The 7205-nt window shown below is 40.4% G+C and overlaps 1 pseudogene; it reads left to right on the forward strand.

Annotated features, from left to right (window-relative positions):
* Positions 1-6555: 6555 nt before the first annotated feature.
* On the forward strand, positions 6556-6808 carry LOC107534345 (dynein light chain 1, cytoplasmic pseudogene; annotated as a pseudogene).
* The last annotated feature ends 397 nt before the right edge of the window (positions 6809-7205 follow it).

Consider the following 7205-nt stretch of genomic DNA (forward strand, 5'->3'; position numbering starts at 1 on the left):
GTCCTGCTGCCACATTCCTTAGGCGGCAAAAAAAAATAAAAGGCAGCTTCCATTCTTTGGATGTAAGGGTAAGTTTCTGCCAGACGCCTGGGCTGTGGGGTCAGAGATGTGCTGTGCTACAAGAAAACAAGGCATGGGCTTTGGATCAGTCACGGGTGATTCAGATCATGTTATGCCTCGCTACCCAAATGTCAGTCATTGAAATGGATGCAAGGGCTGGAGTGGTTAAGAACACCATATGTACATCAGGCTGCCTGGGTGCAAATCTCTGTATAGGGTCATCGACCATCCACATTTCTTGGGGATGGAAAGATTTCCTGATATGGAGGAATTTCAGTGCTAAAACTGGGATAATTTTGAGCAAACTGGTATAGTTGGTAACCCTGGGGCAGGGTAGCTAGACTGAGGTACCAGGACCCCCCCCCCCCATATGGAAACAAGCTTGCAAGGAAAATGGAAGAGACAAACAAAGTCTAGTTCTATCCAGCTGGGCCAGGAACCCTGACCAAAAGATAGCCTGTAGTCAATTATAATATAATATAATGCCATTATAATATCATTAGTATTGCAGATAGACCCATACCCATTGTGCACAAATGCCATGATAGTTATGGAAAGAATTCAATAAGGACAACCCCTTCCCCCCATTGGAAAGGTAGTGCCTCACCCACTCTACCTCCACTCTGCCCAGATCCACCCCTTCATGCATTCTCCCCCACTAGCCCAAAATATAATCCTAGCTCCTGAGACCCTTTGGGGGACTCACTTCTTGATCCTGCTCACATTCCCTACCTGATTATGTACTTTTGCTTCAATAAAATCTTTGTGCTTTGCTGACTCTCTCTGTTTTACTCTTGAACTCATTCTTTTAGGTTATAAGAACCTGGATGTTGACACTGGGTTTAGGCCTCTCCTGGCCTCCGGTGACATCAATCTTAACTCACTAGCTGTGTGACCTGAACAAGATAATCTTTTGTGCTTCAGTATCCCATTCTATAAAATTTGAAATTATAACACTACCCACTTCTTAGGTTTGTTGCATAATATTTTTTAACAGAGCTTGCCACATAGCAAACACTAATAATTATTGGCTAGCTGTATGGGCTAGTTTCCTATGGCTTCTGTAACAAATTACCATGAACTTCGTGTCTGAAACAATAGAAATGTATTGATTCACAGTTCTGGAAGCAAATAGCTTGATTTTCTTTTGAGAAACCATCAGGCTCTCAATTCTTAAGCATAAGTTTTGAATAGGATTGAATCGACCCACTCTCAATTTCAAGAAGGGATTATGATTGGTTTAGTCAGAGAATCTTGCTCCATCTCCCCGACTCTTCTGCTTGGTTCTGGGTTTGTGTGTATTTCAGTCAAAACTGCTGAGAAAGTAGGAGGCATTTGCTAGAGTTCTTGGGGGAAAAACAAGGCTTTTTCTCTCCTTCCTTCCTTCCTTCCTTCCTTCCTTCCTTCCTTCCTTCCTTCCTTCCTTCCTTCCTTCCTTCCTTCCTTCCTTCCTCTTTTCTTTCTCTTGGAGATGAGGTATGATCTAAGGATTTGAAGTTTGTGTCTACTAAAGTCTTCTAACTACTATTAGGTGCATCAGAAAATGTATGAAGACGACATACAGAAGAAAGAATACCCAGAGATATAGAGAGCTCTACCCTGATGACATTGTGCCTGAGCCAGTCAGTATCTGAAACCATCCCCACTTACTACACTATTCTATTACCTGAGACAAAAAGAAAAAAAATCATCTAAGCTAGTGTGTTGGAGTTTCTATCCCTGTAACACAAGTATCCTAACAGCTAAAATTTATTAAATGGTTACTATGCACCCAGCTTGGCACTTTGTATGGATTAGGTCATTTAATAGCTACAAAGACCCTAGGAACTATTGCTATCTCTATTTTATAAATGAGAAAGCTGAGGCACAAAGAAGCTAATTTCCTTCAGACAGTGATCAAGTGGCAGAATGGGAATTCAGACTCTGCAATGATATTCTGAGGTCCATTCTCTTAGCCTCTAGGCATTACTGCCTCCTTCTGTACTAATAGGGCCTGTGCCAAGGCAGTTTTGAGAAACTCCAAATAATTTGTATATGTACCACAAGGGAGTCATTAACACTATTCAGTATCCCAACCATCCCCATCCCGCACTCTCTGTATCAGTTTTGTATTGCTTTGTAGCAAATTAAAACAAACCAAGTAGCTAAAAACAACATCCATTTACTATCTCCAGTGAATCAGGAGTCCCACTTGAGTCCTCTGCTCAGGGTCTCACAAGTTAAAATCAAGGTGTCATCTGGGCTTGAGATTCTCTTTTTGGAGCTTGAGATTCTCTACCAAAGTCATGTGATTGTTGTCAGAATTCAGTTCCTTGCAGTTGTAGGACTGAAGTTCTCAGCTCTTAGAAGCCCCCTACTGTTCCCTGCCATTCGACCCTCTTCACAACATGCCAACTTGCTTCTTCAAGTCCATCACTTTTTCTGTATAGCACAACTTATTCAAAGGAGAAACAATCCCATCATATTCCGTATTCACAGGTCTCATTCACTCTCGAGTGGAAAGAGTTCACAGGGCATGTGCACAGTAAGGTGGACATCTTGGGTTCCAGCTTAGATTTCTGGCTTCCATGACCCCTCCCCCCACCCTTTATGGGAATGGGTTTTGGGGGGAAGCGCACCATAGGAGGCATTACCTTTGTTTCCTGCCTCAGACTTGTCAACGGCCTTCCTAAGAAAACAGGACACAAATCTGCTATTCCTATTGAGATGTTGTGGGAAGACATGGCCACGGATATAGAGTATTATGAGATTAAAATACCTGGAAGATTATTAAGAGTTTCTAAATTGAAAGCAGATTTGAAGGTCACCCCTTCCTAAAAGTATTTCCTCCAGGGCTGTGATTAAATTGGGCAGAAACCACCTTGCAAAATGGTTGTTGCAGTTAGTTGCAGTTCATTAAGACTGTTTTGTGAGTAACTCTATCAGTGTTCCAGTGTCTCCATTATTCATGGGGTCAGTTCCACTAAATCCAGCCTGCTGTAGTAACACATCTTTTGCTAAAAATCTGTTTGGACTATAAGTACTTAGGATCTACCTAAATTTATTAGCCTGAATTCAAAGAGAATTCTTAATTCTAAATCTGTTTAAATGAGCATTAGTTAAAATAGGTATATTTTTTGTTGGAAGAGCACTTCCATGAAAGACTAACCTCAAATTACCTTTTTTTATTTAGCTAGACTCTACTGAAGAGAATGGGAGGTAAATAAACACATTGTGCTATTGAGCAATTTTTATCTTTTGTTTATATTAAGTAGGCATAGCAAGACTATCATCATTGCAAAGAAAATTGCATTGTTCTATTGCTAACTTTCAAACACAGAAACAGAAACTAATGTAAGCTTTTAAGCTATGATATTTAAACATATATTTCCACAGAAAATTGACCGGCCATTTAGGGATTTTTCAATCACTAACTATGGTCATCTTTTTTCTCTGTTTTGATTTTATTTCACACTGTTCTATGTAGAAAGAAGCCTCTAAGAATTGTGTGAGGTTAACTTTGTAAAGAAGCCTTAAATTACTATTGATCATCTTCAGTAGACTTAACTCATTTAAATGTAATTTCAGATATCTAGTTATCTTATATGCATATTATGCTGACATTCCTTCTTGTGCTAATGACATTGCTATAGATTTAAAGGCTCTGTGCATACCTCCCTCATTCTGCTTCTTCCTTTCCCATTCTACTGCTGCCAAGGCTCTGGTCTCACCCATTCTAACTGACTGCAGTAGCTTGCACTCAGGACCCTCATGTTTGCAGCTTCTCTGAGCATCCCTGGCTCCTCATAGAAAGCAATCATCAGCATATTAATGATTCTTGCCCCAGGAATCATTGGGAGAAGAGGGATTATGAGGATTAGAAATAATCTTTTCATTTTTCTGCCTTATTCACCCTGATCTGCACACTTGGAGACGAGTCTCTAAAGTCCAAGACTTTTGGTGCAGGTGCTGAGAATTCTCTTCATTTGTTGCTGACCTACTTTTGCCCCAACCCATCCCTATCACTATTCTTACTTCTGCACTTCAAACTTGAAACCTGTTTCTAGACTTTTTTGACTCAGTGATTGCTTTGCTGTTTGTTTTGTTGTTGTTTTGTCCTTACTTGAGGATAAATTTTTATTGAATTTTAGAGAGAGGAAGGGAGAGAGAGAGAGAGAGATGTGAGAGAGAAACATCCATCAGTTGCCTCCAGAATGTGCCCTGACAGCAGATTGAACCAACAACCTAGGTATGTGCCCTGACCAGGAACTGAACCTGCAACCTTTTGGTGCAGGGGACGATGCTCTATTTAGCTGAACCACACTGGCCAGGGCAGTGAATGATTTCTATCAGTTCTCTTTGAAGACTGACTTTCTTCACTCTTTAGAGTCATAACAAGCTGACTGCCTCAGGTAGAAACCCATGTTCTCATGTGGTTTCATGGAGCCAACCCATTAAAAGAAGCTGTGACAGCCACATTCTTGACTTAAGGGAGAATAAGTCCAGAAAGCAGGAGAGATAGTTTGGGAGAGCATTGATTGGAGCAATTCAAATGTCCATCCACCTCGTCCCTGATGGAACACAGAACAATTTTTTCAAGACTGAAGTCATTACCTAGGGGTGTCTAGTCAAAAGAGCTCTAACACTGGAAAGGAGAAAGTGTATTTTCTATTCTCAGTAATAGACACACTAGTGGCTACAGCAGATTTTTTTATGAGAGAATATTAGAGGATTTGATTCTTATAGTCATGGTCTAAGTATTTGTTGAATTTGAGGCTGAAACTATATTCCTCCACTAGCTCAGGCCAGGCTGACCCCAGTCACTGCATAACTTAGATTGGATTCCCAGGGAAAAGTCTTAGAAACTGAGAATTGCATGCAGAAGATTTATTGGGGGCTGCTCTCAGGAGATAGATCTGCAAGATTAGGCAGAGAGAGAAGCTGACCCATATGAAGTAATAATGAGGCATCAGTCAATTTATGGCAAGGTCTGGAGTTGGGATGACCCTCAGAGTTAGCCCAAATTGAAACAAAGAGCAAGGAGTTTTTATCTCCACTTAATCTAGTCATTTACTTCTTTGGATAGAGCACCAGAGAATCCACAATACATTGTTACAGAAAGAAACAGTGCACAGATAACTGTGAGAGCAATATTTGACCTATAATGAAGCAACAACTCAACATGCTAAAAATCATGTATCAATAACTATTATTTAGTGCTTTAGGACTTATGCCCATTGTCTTGGAAAAAGACAGAATTCACCTCAGATGGGTCAAATGATGAGATTTCTATTAAAGTAGCCATTCAAAGATATGGACAGGTCAGGGAATACATAGGAATGATATGGCACCCAGACACTGGCAACTGGTAGGATGCAATTAACTCTCTGGGGTACAAAGGACAAGAGATAAAAAGACCTGTACCAAATTCCAATGAGAGTTGGAGTCCTGGAGGAAGGCCTGCACCAGAAGAAGCTGCAGTCCTGAAGAAGTACAGGTATTGGCAAAGAGATGTTGCCAAAGTCCTCAATTACATGCTGATGCCGTTGACCTATACAATTGGAAGCTAACTAACAAGTGAACATGGGAGATGCAATGCACAAGAGTTAGTCTTCTGGGGCAAAGGGTAGAATGAGAAGAGCAAAGAGTGTGTAAGAATTGGCAAATGCAGAATATCAGCACAGTTCACAAACAACACATAGATTGCTCTTCTATCCATAAAGCAAGTCATTTTCTCTAACGTATTTGACTAATAATCCCCAAGTAAAACACCTAATAAAAAGACTACCAGCAGAGATTCCTAGGTCTCAGGATAGAAGAATTTCATCGGCTCATTTTATTTTATCCTTTCCTCTTTGGAATAAGAACTCAGCAATGAAGCATTAAAAGAAAAAAAAAAAATCTCTAATTGCTAATTCTATGTTGTAACCACCAGTACATTTTACTCGTTGGGCAGGTGCCACACAAAAGATGCTGTTGTTGAGAGCATGGCAATTGCAAATACTAGAGAAGTGCCAGGAGAATAACTAGAATAAATAATTATTACTAAATGTTCAATGTGGTGTGTGTGGCTTTTGCAGTACAATACCCATTAAGTGATAGTCACATGATTAAACCTTACACATATTTTTTCCAAATTTACCCCCTAAGGGGCAAATTACCAGCACAGTTCTGAATAACATTATTGTAGCTATTAGTCTTTTGTATGCATAATTCCCCATCCATGATGTTTACAATTTTCTCCTTAGTGTTTCTTTGAAAAGTGACACAATTACGGTATTTTCATTATACTATGGCTTACACAGATAATTAAACAAATAAATATGCTCTTACACAATTCATTTTAAATGTTCCCAGTCTTTATAAAACTCCCTCATTTTGGAAGAATAAAGACATTCAGACTAGAGACGCACACCACGGCTTCTGTAGCAAGGGCTTCTCCTGCAGGGTCGGAGCCCAGCCAGTCTCTCCCCCAGGAGAGCTTTGCAGCCTTCCAGTCCCTGCTCCACTCTAACTATGTGCCACCTAAAGGCAGAAATAAAAAATGCTGATATGTTGCAGGAGATGCAACAGGACTCCATGGAATGGCTACTCAGGCATTGGGGAGACATAACCTAGAGAAGGACATTGTGGCCCATATGAAGAAGTACAACCCCAGCTGGCCCTGCCTCGTGGGGAGAAACTTCTGTAGTTACCTGACCCCTGAAACCAATGCTTCATTTATTTCTACCTGGGCCAAGTGGCCATTCTTCTGTTCCAATCTGGTTAAAAGCATGAACTGTACCCCACACCCAGTGATCCATCCAAAAATAAGGACTGTAGCCTAAATTCCAAATACCAGAGACTGAAATTTTCAGTCTTGCCTCAAGGAAAACCCTGATCTGGAATCCGTATTGTGTTGTTTTATACTGGGCATTCTCTACTCGATTGCTGCGTTTATAAAACAATTAGCAAAACAGCTTATATTTGTATTTATTTTCTATTCCATACTTCTCTGCCCCATGTTTTTTCTCCTCAAAATCCATACCTTTCCCTCCAAATAAATCTGTTGGAGAAGTGGGGAGGGGGGGCAGGGGAGACAGTCAGAATACATGCAACTTTTATTTTCTTTTACAAATTCCTCACCTGGGAGATTAATAGAACCCACCAACTTAAGACATAACTTT

This window comes from Miniopterus natalensis, chromosome 6 (genome assembly GCF_054644295.1).
Source record: "Miniopterus natalensis isolate mMinNat1 chromosome 6, mMinNat1.hap1, whole genome shotgun sequence".
Classification (NCBI taxonomy): Eukaryota; Metazoa; Chordata; class Mammalia; order Chiroptera; family Miniopteridae; genus Miniopterus; species Miniopterus natalensis.